General features: G+C 46.0%; 7 non-coding genes across 7 annotated transcripts; all 7 read right to left on the bottom strand.

Moving 5' to 3' along the window:
* Positions 1-1,969: 1,969 nt before the first annotated feature.
* Positions 1,970-2,160, bottom strand: LOC130328988 (U2 spliceosomal RNA). The gene has a single exon (XR_008872826.1). It is a non-coding gene; the product is annotated as a U2 spliceosomal RNA (small nuclear RNA).
* Positions 2,161-4,250: 2,090 nt separating this feature from the next.
* On the bottom strand, positions 4,251-4,441 carry LOC130328987 (U2 spliceosomal RNA). Its single transcript, XR_008872825.1, has one exon. It is a non-coding gene; the product is annotated as a U2 spliceosomal RNA (small nuclear RNA).
* Positions 4,442-6,531: 2,090 nt separating this feature from the next.
* LOC130328985 (U2 spliceosomal RNA) lies at positions 6,532-6,722 on the bottom strand. Its single transcript, XR_008872824.1, has one exon. It is a non-coding gene; the product is annotated as a U2 spliceosomal RNA (small nuclear RNA).
* A 2,106-nt stretch (positions 6,723-8,828) lies between these two features.
* Positions 8,829-9,019, bottom strand: LOC130328984 (U2 spliceosomal RNA). The gene has a single exon (XR_008872823.1). It is a non-coding gene; the product is annotated as a U2 spliceosomal RNA (small nuclear RNA).
* Positions 9,020-11,109: 2,090 nt separating this feature from the next.
* On the bottom strand, positions 11,110-11,300 carry LOC130328982 (U2 spliceosomal RNA). The gene has a single exon (XR_008872821.1). It is a non-coding gene; the product is annotated as a U2 spliceosomal RNA (small nuclear RNA).
* A 2,080-nt stretch (positions 11,301-13,380) lies between these two features.
* On the bottom strand, positions 13,381-13,571 carry LOC130328981 (U2 spliceosomal RNA). Its single transcript, XR_008872820.1, has one exon. It is a non-coding gene; the product is annotated as a U2 spliceosomal RNA (small nuclear RNA).
* Positions 13,572-15,664: 2,093 nt separating this feature from the next.
* Positions 15,665-15,855, bottom strand: LOC130328980 (U2 spliceosomal RNA). Its single transcript, XR_008872819.1, has one exon. It is a non-coding gene; the product is annotated as a U2 spliceosomal RNA (small nuclear RNA).
* Positions 15,856-17,630: the final 1,775 nt, after the last annotated feature.

Below are 17,630 nucleotides of genomic sequence, written 5' to 3'. Positions count from 1 at the left end.
CAGAACCTAAACCCATACCATTATTGCTAAGCAGCAAGACAGGGGCCCATTGCACTCCCACGGGGCCTTTTTAAATGCAATCCATAACCCGGATTTGCCAGGAACCCTTCTTACTCCTCCTACTTGCATGTGACACTGGGCTTAGGATCTGCATAGGAAACACACACACAAGCACACACCTACCTTTGTTGCCTGCAGATGCCTCCTTGGCTGTCCCCAAACGGTATCAAACCAACACCCACGGGAAGCTGTAAGCATAGAGGACATGCCTGCACCTCATTGGACTTACCTGTGTGGGTTAAATCCGGGTTATTTGACAACCTATGGCGGTGATGGTTCTGCTCAGGCAGAGCAGTGCTGATGCTCCTCATAAAGCTGTCGCTGCTGTGAAGGTTCTAGGTGACATCACAAATCCCTATGGTTACATACACAACAAAGCTGGGTTGTTGTTGTTTACACTCTGCAAGGCCTGTGGAAGTGAGTGACATCATAGCACTGTAGTTCTGAGGGTTCAAGATGGATGCAACAATCTCCTGTTGCTTCTATGAAGGCCGTAATAGACGACATCACCAAACAGCTCCATAGTCACATACACAGCAAAGGAGAGATGTTGTTTACACCTAGTGATGTCAGTGGTATTGAGTGACATCACAGCACAGTGCTAAGGCTCCTGGGCCTGGACACAGCAGCGGCTGCAATATCTCAACGGAGAATACGTTTATATCTATGTGTGTGTGTGCGCATATATATATATATATATATATATATATATATATATATATATATATATATTTCTCCGCCGAAATCACTTTTAAACCCATTTCCACCTTTTTTTCCCTTCTCTTCCTCTTACTTTTTTTTCACGTTTTTTTACGTTTTTCTCCTTTTCGCCTCTTTTCTGGGCGTATTATTCTTCTTTTTCTTCTTTTTTTTCGTCTAATGCATACCCCATCAGTGCAGCAATGCTTATTCAATACCGCCAGCAGATGGAGACACTGGGGGATAATTTTCTAAGGATTTATACTGATTTTTCCTGTCTGAATTTGTCGCACAGAAAGTTGCAGGCCAAATATGTGTGACATTTCTGCGACTTTAGCTTCTAGAGCATTTTTACAACATTATACATAGGTGCTGAATACATAAAAAGCGACTGTTCAGCGACAGACAAGTCGCATCGGCTGAAAGTAGGCCAGAATGTCAGTCCATGTTGGAGCAGGTTTAGATACAGTCTAAAGCATAGATCTCAAAGTCTGTGCACAGAATTTAGCAAGGGCCTCGCACCTTCTGATGCATCAGGTAGGTGCACAATAGCATAGCCTAACCCTCTGTACTTTGGTCTATATTGATGCGGGACATAGACAGCCAGCTGATGACCAATCCATTAGTGCAATGGATGGCTGGAAGCATTTGTCTTTGCCTTTGCAATACCACAGAAGCAATGCATGGTCAATGTACAGCAATGACACACCTGTGTGAACAGCCAGGAGACCCCCCCCCCCCCCCCCCATGTTATGTTACATAGTTACATAGTTAGTACGGTCGAAAAAAGACATATGTCCATCACGTTCAACCAGGGAATTAAGGGGTAGGGGTGTGGCGCGATATTGGGGAAGGGATGAGATTTTATATTTCTTCATAAGCATTAATCTTATTTTGTCAATTAGGAACATTCAGCACCCACCCGCTATCAAGGCAGCTGCCTATCATGTCATGCCCTACCTGCACAGGTGTGCTGGCTACTCAAATGATCCAATTAAGGAGGCCATTTAGTCAGCAGCAGCAGAAGTCCTGTGCCTGGACGCTCCAACAGGGGCCAGACACAAGCAGAAGCAGCAGCAGCAGAAGCAGCAGCAGCACCACCTTTTGTTTTTTGGCTGCAGCAGCAGCAAGGCCCACAGGGCTGGCTAGCTGGCTAGCCAGCAAGCAGGTAGCAATGAAAGTAGGAATCTTTCTTTTTAACCCTGTAAGGGGGTGGTGCACTGTACCCGAAGATACTGCCATATCGGGTCAATGCATAGGGCGACGGAAGCAAGCTTCGAAATCGGCCCCCGTTCTCAAAAATCCATTTAATATATGGTCCCCAGATAGGGGACGTATCAGATATTAAACTGATAAGAACAGATACTACACTTGATCTTAGCCAAAAGGCCGAGAAGCGATAACCGTGAAAGGGGCGGGCCCAACAAGGTCCCCTTCATGGGCACTATCACTGCTTGCTGTCAGGGAGGCTGCCAGACAATTTTCCATGCACACTCTGGGCTGGGGGGCAGTCAACCACCAGTACACACAGCAGAACCTAAACCCATACCATTATTGCTAAGCAGCAAGACAGGGGCCCATTGCACTCCCACGGGGCCTTTTTAAATGCAATCCATAACCCGGATTTGCCAGGAACCCTTCTTACTCCTCCTACTTGCATGTGACACTGGGCTTAGGATCTGCATAGGAAACACACACACAAGCACACACCTACCTTTGTTGCCTGCAGATGCCTCCTTGGCTGTCCCCAAACGGTATCAAACCAACACCCACGGGAAGCTGTAAGCATAGAGGACATGCCTGCACCCCATTGGACTTACCTGTGTGGGTTAAATCCGGGTTATTTGACAACCTATGGCGGTGATGGTTCTGCTCAGGCAGAGCAGTGCTGATGCTCCTCATAAAGCTGTCGCTGCTGTGAAGGTTCTAGGTGACATCACAAATCCCTTTGGTTACATACACAACAAAGCTGGGTTGTTGTTGTTTACACTCTGCAAGGCCTGTGGAAGTGAGTGACATCATAGCACTGTAGTTCTGAGGGTTCAAGATGGATGCAACAATCTCCTGTTGCTTCTATGAAGGCCGTAATAGACGACATCACCAAACAGCTCCATAGTCACATACACAGCAAAGGAGAGATGTTGTTTACACCTAGTGATGTCAGTGGTATTGAGTGACATCACAGCACAGTGCTAAGGCTCCTGGGCCTGGACACAGCAGCGGCTGCAATATCTCAACGGAGAATACGTTTATATCTATGTGTGTGTGTGCGCATATATATATATATATATATATATATATATATATATATATATATTTCTCCGCCGAAATCACTTTTAAACCCATTTCCACCTTTTTTTCCCTTCTCTTCCTCTTACTTTTTTTTCACGCTTTTTTACGTTTTTCTCCTTTTCGCCTCTTTTCTGGGCGTATTATTCTTCTTTTTCTTCTTTTTTTTCGTCTAATGCATACCCCATCAGTGCAGCAATGCTTATTCAATACCGCCAGCAGATGGAGACACTGGGGGATAATTTTCTAAGGATTTATACTGATTTTTCCTGTCTGAATTTGTCGCACAGAAAGTTGCAGGCCAAATATGTGTGACATTTCTGCGACTTTAGCTTCTAGAGCATTTTTACAACATTATACATAGGTGCTGAATACATAAAAAGCGACTGTTCAGCGACAGACAAGTCGCATCGGCTGAAAGTAGGCCAGAATGTCAGTCCATGTTGGAGCAGGTTTAGATACAGTCTAAAGCATAGATCTCAAAGTCTGTGCACAGAATTTAGCAAGGGCCTCGCACCTTCTGATGCATCAGGTAGGTGCACAATAGCATAGCCTAACCCTCTGTACTTTGGTCTATATTGATGCGGGACATAGACAGCCAGCTGATGACCAATCCATTAGTGCAATGGATGGCTGGAAGCATTTGTCTTTGCCTTTGCAATACCACAGAAGCAATGCATGGTCAATGTACAGCAATGACACACCTGTGTGAACAGCCAGGAGACCCCCCCCCCCCCCCCCCCCCATGTTATGTTACATAGTTACATAGTTAGTACGGTCGAAAAAAGACATATGTCCATCACGTTCAACCAGGGAATTAAGGGGTAGGGGTGTGGCGCGATATTGGGGAAGGGATGAGATTTTATATTTCTTCATAAGCATTAATCTTATTTTGTCAATTAGGAACATTCAGCACCCACCCGCTATCAAGGCAGCTGCCTATCATGTCATGCCCTACCTGCACAGGTGTGCTGGCTACTCAAATGATCCAATTAAGGAGGCCATTTAGTCAGCAGCAGCAGAAGTCCTGTGCCTGGACGCTCCAACAGGGGCCAGACACAAGCAGAAGCAGAAGCAGCAGAAGCAGCACCACCTTTTGTTTTTTGGCTGCAGCAGCAGCAAGGCCCACAGGGCTGGCTAGCTGGCTAGCCAGCAAGCAGGTAGCAATGAAAGTAGGAATCTTTCTTTTTAACCCTGTAAGGGGGTGGTGCACTGTACCCGAAGATACTGCCATATCGGGTCAATGCATAGGGCGACGGAAGCAAGCTTCGAAATCGGCCCCCGTTCTCAAAAATCCATTTAATATATGGTCCCCAGATAGGGGACGTATCAGATATTAAACTGATAAGAACAGATACTACACTTGATCTTAGCCAAAAGGCCGAGAAGCGATAACCGTGAAAGGGGCGGGCCCAACAAGGTCCCCTTCATGGGCACTATCACTGCTTGCTGTCAGGGAGGCTGCCAGACAATTTTCCATGCACACTCTGGGCTGGGGGGCAGTCAACCACCAGTACACACAGCAGAACCTAAACCCATACCATTATTGCTAAGCAGCAAGACAGGGGCCCATTGCACTCCCACGGGGCCTTTTTAAATGCAATCCATAACCCGGATTTGCCAGGAACCCTTCTTACTCCTCCTACTTGCATGTGACACTGGGCTTAGGATCTGCATAGGAAACACACACACAAGCACACACCTACCTTTGTTGCCTGCAGATGCCTCCTTGGCTGTCCCCAAACGGTATCAAACCAACACCCACGGGAAGCTGTAAGCATAGAGGACATGCCTGCACCCCATTGGACTTACCTGTGTGGGTTAAATCCGGGTTATTTGACAACCTATGGCGGTGATGGTTCTGCTCAGGCAGAGCAGTGCTGATGCTCCTCATAAAGCTGTCGCTGCTGTGAAGGTTCTAGGTGACATCACAAATCCCTATGGTTACATACACAACAAAGCTGGGTTGTTGTTGTTTACACTCTGCAAGGCCTGTGGAAGTGAGTGACATCATAGCACTGTAGTTCTGAGGGTTCAAGATGGATGCAACAATCTCCTGTTGCTTCTATGAAGGCCGTAATAGACGACATCACCAAACAGCTCCATAGTCACATACACAGCAAAGGAGAGATGTTGTTTACACCTAGTGATGTCAGTGGTATTGAGTGACATCACAGCACAGTGCTAAGGCTCCTGGGCCTGGACACAGCAGCGGCTGCAATATCTCAACGGAGAATACGTTTATATCTATGTGTGTGTGTGCGCATATATATATATATATATATATATATATATATATATATATATATATATTTCTCCGCCGAAATCACTTTTAAACCCATTTCCACCTTTTTTTCCCTTCTCTTCCTCTTACTTTTTTTTCACGTTTTTTTACGTTTTTCTCCTTTTCGCCTCTTTTCTGGGCGTATTATTCTTCTTTTTCTTCTTTTTTTTCGTCTAATGCATACCCCATCAGTGCAGCAATGCTTATTCAATACCGCCAGCAGATGGAGACACTGGGGGATAATTTTCTAAGGATTTATACTGATTTTTCCTGTCTGAATTTGTCGCACAGAAAGTTGCAGGCCAAATATGTGTGACATTTCTGCGACTTTAGCTTCTAGAGCATTTTTACAACATTATACATAGGTGCTGAATACATAAAAAGCGACTGTTCAGCGACAGACAAGTCGCATCGGCTGAAAGTAGGCCAGAATGTCAGTCCATGTTGGAGCAGGTTTAGATACAGTCTAAAGCATAGATCTCAAAGTCTGTGCACAGAATTTAGCAAGGGCCTCGCACCTTCTGATGCATCAGGTAGGTGCACAATAGCATAGCCTAACCCTCTGTACTTTGGTCTATATTGATGCGGGACATAGACAGCCAGCTGATGACCAATCCATTAGTGCAATGGATGGCTGGAAGCATTTGTCTTTGCCTTTGCAATACCACAGAAGCAATGCATGGTCAATGTACAGCAATGACACACCTGTGTGAACAGCCAGGAGACCCCCCCCCCCCCCCCCCCCATGTTATGTTACATAGTTACATAGTTAGTACGGTCGAAAAAAGACATATGTCCATCACGTTCAACCAGGGAATTAAGGGGTAGGGGTGTGGCGCGATATTGGGGAAGGGATGAGATTTTATATTTCTTCATAAGCATTAATCTTATTTTGTCAATTAGGAACATTCAGCACCCACCCGCTATCAAGGCAGCTGCCTATCATGTCATGCCCTACCTGCACAGGTGTGCTGGCTACTCAAATGATCCAATTAAGGAGGCCATTTAGTCAGCAGCAGCAGAAGTCCTGTGCCTGGACGCTCCAACAGGGGCCAGACACAAGCAGAAGCAGAAGCAGCAGAAGCACCACCTTTTGTTTTTTGGCTGCAGCAGCAGCAAGGCCCACAGGGCTGGCTAGCTGGCTAGCCAGCAAGCAGGTAGCAATGAAAGTAGGAATCTTTCTTTTTAACCCTGTAAGGGGGTGGTGCACTGTACCCGAAGATACTGCCATATCGGGTCAATGCATAGGGCGACGGAAGCAAGCTTCGAAATCGGCCCCCGTTCTCAAAAATCCATTTAATATATGGTCCCCAGATAGGGGACGTATCAGATATTAAACTGATAAGAACAGATACTACACTTGATCTTAGCCAAAAGGCCGAGAAGCGATAACCGTGAAAGGGGCGGGCCCAACAAGGTCCCCTTCATGGGCACTATCACTGCTTGCTGTCAGGGAGGCTGCCAGACAATTTTCCATGCACACTCTGGGCTGGGGGGCAGTCAACCACCAGTACACACAGCAGAACCTAAACCCATACCATTATTGCTAAGCAGCAAGACAGGGGCCCATTGCACTCCCACGGGGCCTTTTTAAATGCAATCCATAACCCGGATTTGCCAGGAACCCTTCTTACTCCTCCTACTTGCATGTGACACTGGGCTTAGGATCTGCATAGGAAACACACACACAAGCACACACCTACCTTTGTTGCCTGCAGATGCCTCCTTGGCTGTCCCCAAACGGTATCAAACCAACACCCACGGGAAGCTGTAAGCATAGAGGACATGCCTGCACCCCATTGGACTTACCTGTGTGGGTTAAATCCGGGTTATTTGACAACCTATGGCGGTGATGGTTCTGCTCAGGCAGAGCAGTGCTGATGCTCCTCATAAAGCTGTCGCTGCTGTGAAGGTTCTAGGTGACATCACAAATCCCTTTGGTTACATACACAACAAAGCTGGGTTGTTGTTGTTTACACTCTGCAAGGCCTGTGGAAGTGAGTGACATCATAGCACTATAGTTCTGAGGGTTCAAGATGGATGCAACAATCTCCTGTTGCTTCTATGAAGGCCGTAATAGACGACATCACCAAACAGCTCCATAGTCACATACACAGCAAAGGAGAGATGTTGTTTACACCTAGTGATGTCAGTGGTATTGAGTGACATCACAGCACAGTGCTAAGGCTCCTGGGCCTGGACACAGCAGCGGCTGCAATATCTCAACGGAGAATACGTTTATATCTATGTGTGTGTGTGCGCATATATATATATATATATATATATATATATATATATATATATATATATATATATATTTCTCCGCCGAAATCACTTTTAAACCCATTTCCACCTTTTTTTCCCTTCTCTTCCTCTTACTTTTTTTTCACGTTTTTTTACGTTTTTCTCCTTTTCGCCTCTTTTCTGGGCGTATTATTCTTCTTTTTCTTCTTTTTTTTCGTCTAATGCATACCCCATCAGTGCAGCAATGCTTATTCAATACCGCCAGCAGATGGAGACACTGGGGGATAATTTTCTAAGGATTTATACTGATTTTTCCTGTCTGAATTTGTCGCACAGAAAGTTGCAGGCCAAATATGTGTGACATTTCTGCGACTTTAGCTTCTAGAGCATTTTTACAACATTATACATAGGTGCTGAATACATAAAAAGCGACTGTTCAGCGACAGACAAGTCGCATCGGCTGAAAGTAGGCCAGAATGTCAGTCCATGTTGGAGCAGGTTTAGATACAGTCTAAAGCATAGATCTCAAAGTCTGTGCACAGAATTTAGCAAGGGCCTCGCACCTTCTGATGCATCAGGTAGGTGCACAATAGCATAGCCTAACCCTCTGTACTTTGGTCTATATTGATGCGGGACATAGACAGCCAGCTGATGACCAATCCATTAGTGCAATGGATGGCTGGAAGCATTTGTCTTTGCCTTTGCAATACCACAGAAGCAATGCATGGTCAATGTACAGCAATGACACACCTGTGTGAACAGCCAGGAGACCCCCCCCCCCCCCCCCCCATGTTATGTTACATAGTTACATAGTTAGTACGGTCGAAAAAAGACATATGTCCATCACGTTCAACCAGGGAATTAAGGGGTAGGGGTGTGGCGCGATATTGGGGAAGGGATGAGATTTTATATTTCTTCATAAGCATTAATCTTATTTTGTCAATTAGGAACATTCAGCACCCACCCGCTATCAAGGCAGCTGCCTATCATGTCATGCCCTACCTGCACAGGTGTGCTGGCTACTCAAATGATCCAATTAAGGAGGCCATTTAGTCAGCAGCAGCAGAAGTCCTGTGCCTGGACGCTCCAACAGGGGCCAGACACAAGCAGAAGCAGAAGCAGCAGAAGCAGCAGCAGCACCACCTTTTGTTTTTTGGCTGCAGCAGCAGCAAGGCCCACAGGGCTGGCTAGCTGGCTAGCCAGCAAGCAGGTAGCAATGAAAGTAGGAATCTTTCTTTTTAACCCTGTAAGGGGGTGGTGCACTGTACCCGAAGATACTGCCATATCGGGTCAATGCATAGGGCGACGGAAGCAAGCTTCGAAATCGGCCCCCGTTCTCAAAAATCCATTTAATATATGGTCCCCAGATAGGGGACGTATCAGATATTAAACTGATAAGAACAGATACTACACTTGATCTTAGCCAAAAGGCCGAGAAGCGATAACCGTGAAAGGGGCGGGCCCAACAAGGTCCCCTTCATGGGCACTATCACTGCTTGCTGTCAGGGAGGCTGCCAGACAATTTTCCATGCACACTCTGGGCTGGGGGGCAGTCAACCACCAGTACACACAGCAGAACCTAAACCCATACCATTATTGCTAAGCAGCAAGACAGGGGCCCATTGCACTCCCACGGGGCCTTTTTAAATGCAATCCATAACCCGGATTTGCCAGGAACCCTTCTTACTCCTCCTACTTGCATGTGACACTGGGCTTAGGATCTGCATAGGAAACACACACACAAGCACACACCTACCTTTGTTGCCTGCAGATGCCTCCTTGGCTGTCCCCAAACGGTATCAAACCAACACCCACGGGAAGCTGTAAGCATAGAGGACATGCCTGCACCCCATTGGACTTACCTGTGTGGGTTAAATCCGGGTTATTTGACAACCTATGGCGGTGATGGTTCTGCTCAGGCAGAGCAGTGCTGATGCTCCTCATAAAGCTGTCGCTGCTGTGAAGGTTCTAGGTGACATCACAAATCCCTATGGTTACATACACAACAAAGCTGGGTTGTTGTTGTTTACACTCTGCAAGGCCTGTGGAAGTGAGTGACATCATAGCACTGTAGTTCTGAGGGTTCAAGATGGATGCAACAATCTCCTGTTGCTTCTATGAAGGCCGTAATAGACGACATCACCAAACAGCTCCATAGTCACATACACAGCAAAGGAGAGATGTTGTTTACACCTAGTGATGTCAGTGGTATTGAGTGACATCACAGCACAGTGCTAAGGCTCCTGGGCCTGGACACAGCAGCGGCTGCAATATCTCAACGGAGAATACGTTTATATCTATGTGTGTGTGTGCGCATATATATATATATATATATATATATATATATATATATATATATTTCTCCGCCGAAATCACTTTTAAACCCATTTCCACCTTTTTTTCCCTTCTCTTCCTCTTACTTTTTTTTCACGTTTTTTTACGTTTTTCTCCTTTTCGCCTCTTTTCTGGGCGTATTATTCTTCTTTTTCTTCTTTTTTTTCGTCTAATGCATACCCCATCAGTGCAGCAATGCTTATTCAATACCGCCAGCAGATGGAGACACTGGGGGATAATTTTCTAAGGATTTATACTGATTTTTCCTGTCTGAATTTGTCGCACAGAAAGTTGCAGGCCAAATATGTGTGACATTTCTGCGACTTTAGCTTCTAGAGCATTTTTACAACATTATACATAGGTGCTGAATACATAAAAAGCGACTGTTCAGCGACAGACAAGTCGCATCGGCTGAAAGTAGGCCAGAATGTCAGTCCATGTTGGAGCAGGTTTAGATACAGTCTAAAGCATAGATCTCAAAGTCTGTGCACAGAATTTAGCAAGGGCCTCGCACCTTCTGATGCATCAGGTAGGTGCACAATAGCATAGCCTAACCCTCTGTACTTTGGTCTATATTGATGCGGGACATAGACAGCCAGCTGATGACCAATCCATTAGTGCAATGGATGGCTGGAAGCATTTGTCTTTGCCTTTGCAATACCACAGAAGCAATGCATGGTCAATTTACAGCAATGACACACCTGTGTGAACAGCCAGGAGACCCCCCCCCCCCCCCATGTTATGTTACATAGTTACATAGTTAGTACGGTCGAAAAAAGACATATGTCCATCACGTTCAACCAGGGAATTAAGGGGTAGGGGTGTGGCGCGATATTGGGGAAGGGATGAGATTTTATATTTCTTCATAAGCATTAATCTTATTTTGTCAATTAGGAACATTCAGCACCCACCCGCTATCAAGGCAGCTGCCTATCATGTCATGCCCTACCTGCACAGGTGTGCTGGCTACTCAAATGATCCAATTAAGGAGGCCATTTAGTCAGCAGCAGCAGAAGTCCTGTGCCTGGACGCTCCAACAGGGGCCAGACACAAGCAGAAGCAGAAGCAGCAGAAGCAGCAGCAGCACCACCTTTTGTTTTTTGGCTGCAGCAGCAGCAAGGCCCACAGGGCTGGCTAGCTGGCTAGCCAGCAAGCAGGTAGCAATGAAAGTAGGAATCTTTCTTTTTAACCCTGTAAGGGGGTGGTGCACTGTACCCGAAGATACTGCCATATCGGGTCAATGCATAGGGCGACGGAAGCAAGCTTCGAAATCGGCCCCCGTTCTCAAAAATCCATTTAATATATGGTCCCCAGATAGGGGACGTATCAGATATTAAACTGATAAGAACAGATACTACACTTGATCTTAGCCAAAAGGCCGAGAAGCGATAACCGTGAAAGGGGCGGGCCCAACAAGGTCCCCTTCATGGGCACTATCACTGCTTGCTGTCAGGGAGGCTGCCAGACAATTTTCCATGCACACTCTGGGCTGGGGGGCAGTCAACCACCAGTACACACAGCAGAACCTAAACCCATACCATTATTGCTAAGCAGCAAGACAGGGGCCCATTGCACTCCCACGGGGCCTTTTTAAATGCAATCCATAACCCGGATTTGCCAGGAACCCTTCTTACTCCTCCTACTTGCATGTGACACTGGGCTTAGGATCTGCATAGGAAACACACACACAAGCACACACCTACCTTTGTTGCCTGCAGATGCCTCCTTGGCTGTCCCCAAACGGTATCAAACCAACACCCACGGGAAGCTGTAAGCATAGAGGACATGCCTGCACCCCATTGGACTTACCTGTGTGGGTTAAATCCGGGTTATTTGACAACCTATGGCGGTGATGGTTCTGCTCAGGCAGAGCAGTGCTGATGCTCCTCATAAAGCTGTCGCTGCTGTGAAGGTTCTAGGTGACATCACAAATCCCTTTGGTTACATACACAACAAAGCTGGGTTGTTGTTGTTTACACTCTGCAAGGCCTGTGGAAGTGAGTGACATCATAGCACTGTAGTTCTGAGGGTTCAAGATGGATGCAACAATCTCCTGTTGCTTCTATGAAGGCCGTAATAGACGACATCACCAAACAGCTCCATAGTCACATACACAGCAAAGGAGAGATGTTGTTTACACCTAGTGATGTCAGTGGTATTGAGTGACATCACAGCACAGTGCTAAGGCTCCTGGGCCTGGACACAGCAGCGGCTGCAATATCTCAACGGAGAATACGTTTATATCTATGTGTGTGTGTGCGCATATATATATATATATATATATATATATATATTTCTCCGCCGAAATCACTTTTAAACCCATTTCCACCTTTTTTTCCCTTCTCTTCCTCTTACTTTTTTTTCACGTTTTTTTACGTTTTTCTCCTTTTCGCCTCTTTTCTGGGCGTATTATTCTTCTTTTTCTTCTTTTTTTTCGTCTAATGCATACCCCATCAGTGCAGCAATGCTTATTCAATACCGCCAGCAGATGGAGACACTGGGGGATAATTTTCTAAGGATTTATACTGATTTTTCCTGTCTGAATTTGTCGCACAGAAAGTTGCAGGCCAAATATGTGTGACATTTCTGCGACTTTAGCTTCTAGAGCATTTTTACAACATTATACATAGGTGCTGAATACATAAAAAGCGACTGTTCAGCGACAGACAAGTCGCATCGGCTGAAAGTAGGCCAGAATGTCAGTCCATGTTGGAGCAGGTTTAGATACAGTCTAAAGCATAGATCTCAAAGTCTGTGCACAGAATTTAGCAAGGGCCTCGCACCTTCTGATGCATCAGGTAGGTGCACAATAGCATAGCCTAACCCTCTGTACTTTGGTCTATATTGATGCGGGACATAGACAGCCAGCTGATGACCAATCCATTAGTGCAATGGATGGCTGGAAGCATTTGTCTTTGCCTTTGCAATACCACAGAAGCAATGCATGGTCAATGTACAGCAATGACACACCTGTGTGAACAGCCAGGAGACCCCCCCCCCCCCCCCCATGTTATGTTACATAGTTACATAGTTAGTACGGTCGAAAAAAGACATATGTCCATCACGTTCAACCAGGGAATTAAGGGGTAGGGGTGTGGCGCGATATTGGGGAAGGGATGAGATTTTATATTTCTTCATAAGCATTAATCTTATTTTGTCAATTAGGAACATTCAGCACCCACCCGCTATCAAGGCAGCTGCCTATCATGTCATGCCCTACCTGCACAGGTGTGCTGGCTACTCAAATGATCCAATTAAGGAGGCCATTTAGTCAGCAGCAGCAGAAGTCCTGTGCCTGGACGCTCCAACAGGGGCCAGACACAAGCAGAAGCAGAAGCAGCAGAAGCAGCAGCAGCACCACCTTTTGTTTTTTGGCTGCAGCAGCAGCAAGGCCCACAGGGCTGGCTAGCTGGCTAGCCAGCAAGCAGGTAGCAATGAAAGTAGGAATCTTTCTTTTTAACCCTGTAAGGGGGTGGTGCACTGTACCCGAAGATACTGCCATATCGGGTCAATGCATAGGGCGACGGAAGCAAGCTTCGAAATCGGCCCCCGTTCTCAAAAATCCATTTAATATATGGTCCCCAGATAGGGGACGTATCAGATATTAAACTGATAAGAACAGATACTACACTTGATCTTAGCCAAAAGGCCGAGAAGCGATAACCGTGAAAGGGGCGGGCCCAACAAGGTCCCCTTCATGGGCACTATCACTGCTTGCTGTCAGGGAGGCTGCCAGACAATTTTCCATGCACACTCTGGGCTGGGGGGCAGTCAACCACCAGTACACACAGCAGAACCTAAACCCATACCATTATTGCTAAGCAGCAAGACAGGGGCCCATTGCACTCCCACGGGGCCTTTTTAAATGCAATCCATAACCCGGATTTGCCAGGAACCCTTCTTACTCCTCCTACTTGCATGTGACACTGGGCTTAGGATCTGCATAGGAAACACACACACAAGCACACACCTACCTTTGTTGCCTGCAGATGCCTCCTTGGCTGTCCCCAAACGGTATCAAACCAACACCCACGGGAAGCTGTAAGCATAGAGGACATGCCTGCACCCCATTGGACTTACCTGTGTGGGTTAAATCCGGGTTATTTGACAACCTATGGCGGTGATGGTTCTGCTCAGGCAGAGCAGTGCTGATGCTCCTCATAAAGCTGTCGCTGCTGTGAAGGTTCTAGGTGACATCACAAATCCCTATGGTTACATACACAACAAAGCTGGGTTGTTGTTGTTTACACTCTGCAAGGCCTGTGGAAGTGAGTGACATCATAGCACTGTAGTTCTGAGGGTTCAAGATGGATGCAACAATCTCCTGTTGCTTCTATGAAGGCCGTAATAGACGACATCACCAAACAGCTCCATAGTCACATACACAGCAAAGGAGAGATGTTGTTTACACCTAGTGATGTCAGTGGTATTGAGTGACATCACAGCACAGTGCTAAGGCTCCTGGGCCTGGACACAGCAGCGGCTGCAATATCTCAACGGAGAATACGTTTATATCTATGTGTGTGTGTGCGCATATATATATATATATATATATATATATATATATATATATATATTTCTCCGCCGAAATCACTTTTAAACCCATTTCCACCTTTTTTTCCCTTCTCTTCCTCTTACTTTTTTTTCACGTTTTTTTACGTTTTTCTCCTTTTCGCCTCTTTTCTGGGCGTATTATTCTTCTTTTTCTTCTTTTTTTTCGTCTAATGCATACCCCATCAGTGCAGCAATGCTTATTCAATACCGCCAGCAGATGGAGACACTGGGGGATAATTTTCTAAGGATTTATACTGATTTTTCCTGTCTGAATTTGTCGCACAGAAAGTTGCAGGCCAAATATGTGTGACATTTCTGCGACTTTAGCTTCTAGAGCATTTTTACAACATTATACATAGGTGCTGAATACATAAAAAGCGACTGTTCAGCGACAGACAAGTCGCATCGGCTGAAAGTAGGCCAGAATGTCAGTCCATGTTGGAGCAGGTTTAGATACAGTCTAAAGCATAGATCTCAAAGTCTGTGCACAGAATTTAGCAAGGGCCTCGCACCTTCTGATGCATCAGGTAGGTGCACAATAGCATAGCCTAACCCTCTGTACTTTGGTCTATATTGATGCGGGACATAGACAGCCAGCTGATGACCAATCCATTAGTGCAATGGATGGCTGGAAGCATTTGTCTTTGCCTTTGCAATACCACAGAAGCAATGCATGGTCAATGTACAGCAATGACACACCTGTGTGAACAGCCAGGAGACCCCCCCCCCCCCCCCCCATGTTATGTTACATAGTTACATAGTTAGTACGGTCGAAAAAAGACATATGTCCATCACGTTCAACCAGGGAATTAAGGGGTAGGGGTGTGGCGCGATATTGGGGAAGGGATGAGATTTTATATTTCTTCATAAGCATTAATCTTATTTTGTCAATTAGGAACATTCAGCACCCACCCGCTATCAAGGCAGCTGCCTATCATGTCATGCCCTACCTGCACAGGTGTGCTGGCTACTCAAATGATCCAATTAAGGAGGCCATTTAGTCAGCAGCAGCAGAAGTCCTGTGCCTGGACGCTCCAACAGGGGCCAGACACAAGCAGAAGCAGAAGCAGCAGAAGCAGCAGCAGCACCACCTTTTGTTTTTTGGCTGCAGCAGCAGCAAGGCCCACAGGGCTGGCTAGCTGGCTAGCCAGCAAGCAGGTAGCAATGAAAGTAGGAATCTTTCTTTTTAACCCTGTAAGGGGGTGGTGCACTGTACCCGAAGATACTGCCATATCGGGTCAATGCATAGGGCGACGGAAGCAAGCTTCGAAATCGGCCCCCGTTCTCAAAAATCCATTTAATATATGGTCCCCAGATAGGGGACGTATCAGATATTAAACTGATAAGAACAGATACTACACTTGATCTTAGCCAAAAGGCCGAGAAGCGATAACCGTGAAAGGGGCGGGCCCAACAAGGTCCCCTTCATGGGCACTATCACTGCTTGCTGTCAGGGAGGCTGCCAGACAATTTTCCATGCACACTCTGGTCTGGGGGGCAGTCAACCACCAGTACACACAGCAGAACCTAAACCCATACCATTATTGCTAAGCAGCAAGACAGGGGCCCATTGCACTCCCACGGGGCCTTTTTAAATGCAATCCATAACCCGGATTTGCCAGGAACCCTTCTTACTCCTCCTACTTGCATGTGACACTGGGCTTAGGATCTGCATAGGAAACACACACACAAGCACACACCTACCTTTGTTGCCTGCAGATGCCTCCTTGGCTGTCCCCAAACGGTATCAAACCAACACCCACGGGAAGCTGTAAGCATAGAGGACATGCCTGCACCCCATTGGACTTACCTGTGTGGGTTAAATCCGGGTTATTTGACAACCTATGGCGGTGATGGTTCTGCTCAGGCAGAGCAGTGCTGATGCTCCTCATAAAGCTGTCGCTGCTGTGAAGGTTCTAGGTGACATCACAAATCCCTTTGGTTACATACACAACAAAGCTGGGTTGTTGTTGTTTACACTCTGCAAGGCCTGTGGAAGTGAGTGACATCATAGCACTGTAGTTCTGAGGGTTCAAGATGGATGCAACAATCTCCTGTTGCTTCTATGAAGGCCGTAATAGACGACATCACCAAACAGCTCCATAGTCACATACACAGCAAAGGAGAGATGTTGTTTACACCTAGTGATGTCAGTGGTATTGAGTGACATCACAGCACAGTGCTAAGGCTCCTGGGCCTGGACACAGCAGCGGCTGCAATATCTCAACGGAGAATACGTTTATATCTATGTGTGTGTGTGCGCATATATATATATATATATATATATATATATATATATATATATTTCTCCGCCGAAATCACTTTTAAACCCATTTCCACCTTTTTTTCCCTTCTCTTCCTCTTACTTTTTTTTCACGTTTTTTTACGTTTTTCTCCTTTTCGCCTCTTTTCTGGGCGTATTATTCTTCTTTTTCTTCTTTTTTTTCGTCTAATGCATACCCCATCAGTGCAGCAATGCTTATTCAATACCGCCAGCAGATGGAGACACTGGGGGATAATTTTCTAAGGATTTATACTGATTTTTCCTGTCTGAATTTGTCGCACAGAAAGTTGCAGGCCAAATATGTGTGACATTTCTGCGACTTTAGCTTCTAGAGCATTTTTACAACATTATACATAGGTGCTGAATACATAAAAAGCGACTGTTCAGCGACAGACAAGTCGCATCGGCTGAAAGTAGGCCAGAATGTCAGTCCATGTTGGAGCAGGTTTAGATACAGTCTAAAGCATAGATCTCAAAGTCTGTGCACAGAATTTAGCAAGGGCCTCGCACCTTCTGATGCATCAGGTAGGTGCACAATAGCATAGCCTAACCCTCTGTACTTTGGTCTATATTGATGCGGGACATAGACAGCCAGCTGATGACCAATCCATTAGTGCAATGGATGGCTGGAAGCATTTGTCTTTGCCTTTGCAATACCACAGAAGCAATGCATGGTCAATGTACAGCAATGACACACCTGTGTGAACAGCCAGGAGACCCCAACCCCCCCCCCCCCCCCATGTTATGTTACATAGTTACATAGTTAGTACGGTCGAAAAAAGACATATGTCCATCACGTTCAACCAGGGAATTAAGGGGTAGGGGTGTGGCGCGATATTGGGGAAGGGATGAGATTTTATATTTCTTCATAAGCATTAATCT

This window comes from Hyla sarda, unplaced genomic scaffold (genome assembly GCF_029499605.1).
Source record: "Hyla sarda isolate aHylSar1 unplaced genomic scaffold, aHylSar1.hap1 scaffold_315, whole genome shotgun sequence".
Classification (NCBI taxonomy): domain Eukaryota; kingdom Metazoa; phylum Chordata; class Amphibia; order Anura; family Hylidae; genus Hyla; species Hyla sarda.
The sequence above is the reverse complement of the archived record's forward strand: the minus strand, read 5'-3'. Positions and strand labels throughout refer to the sequence as shown.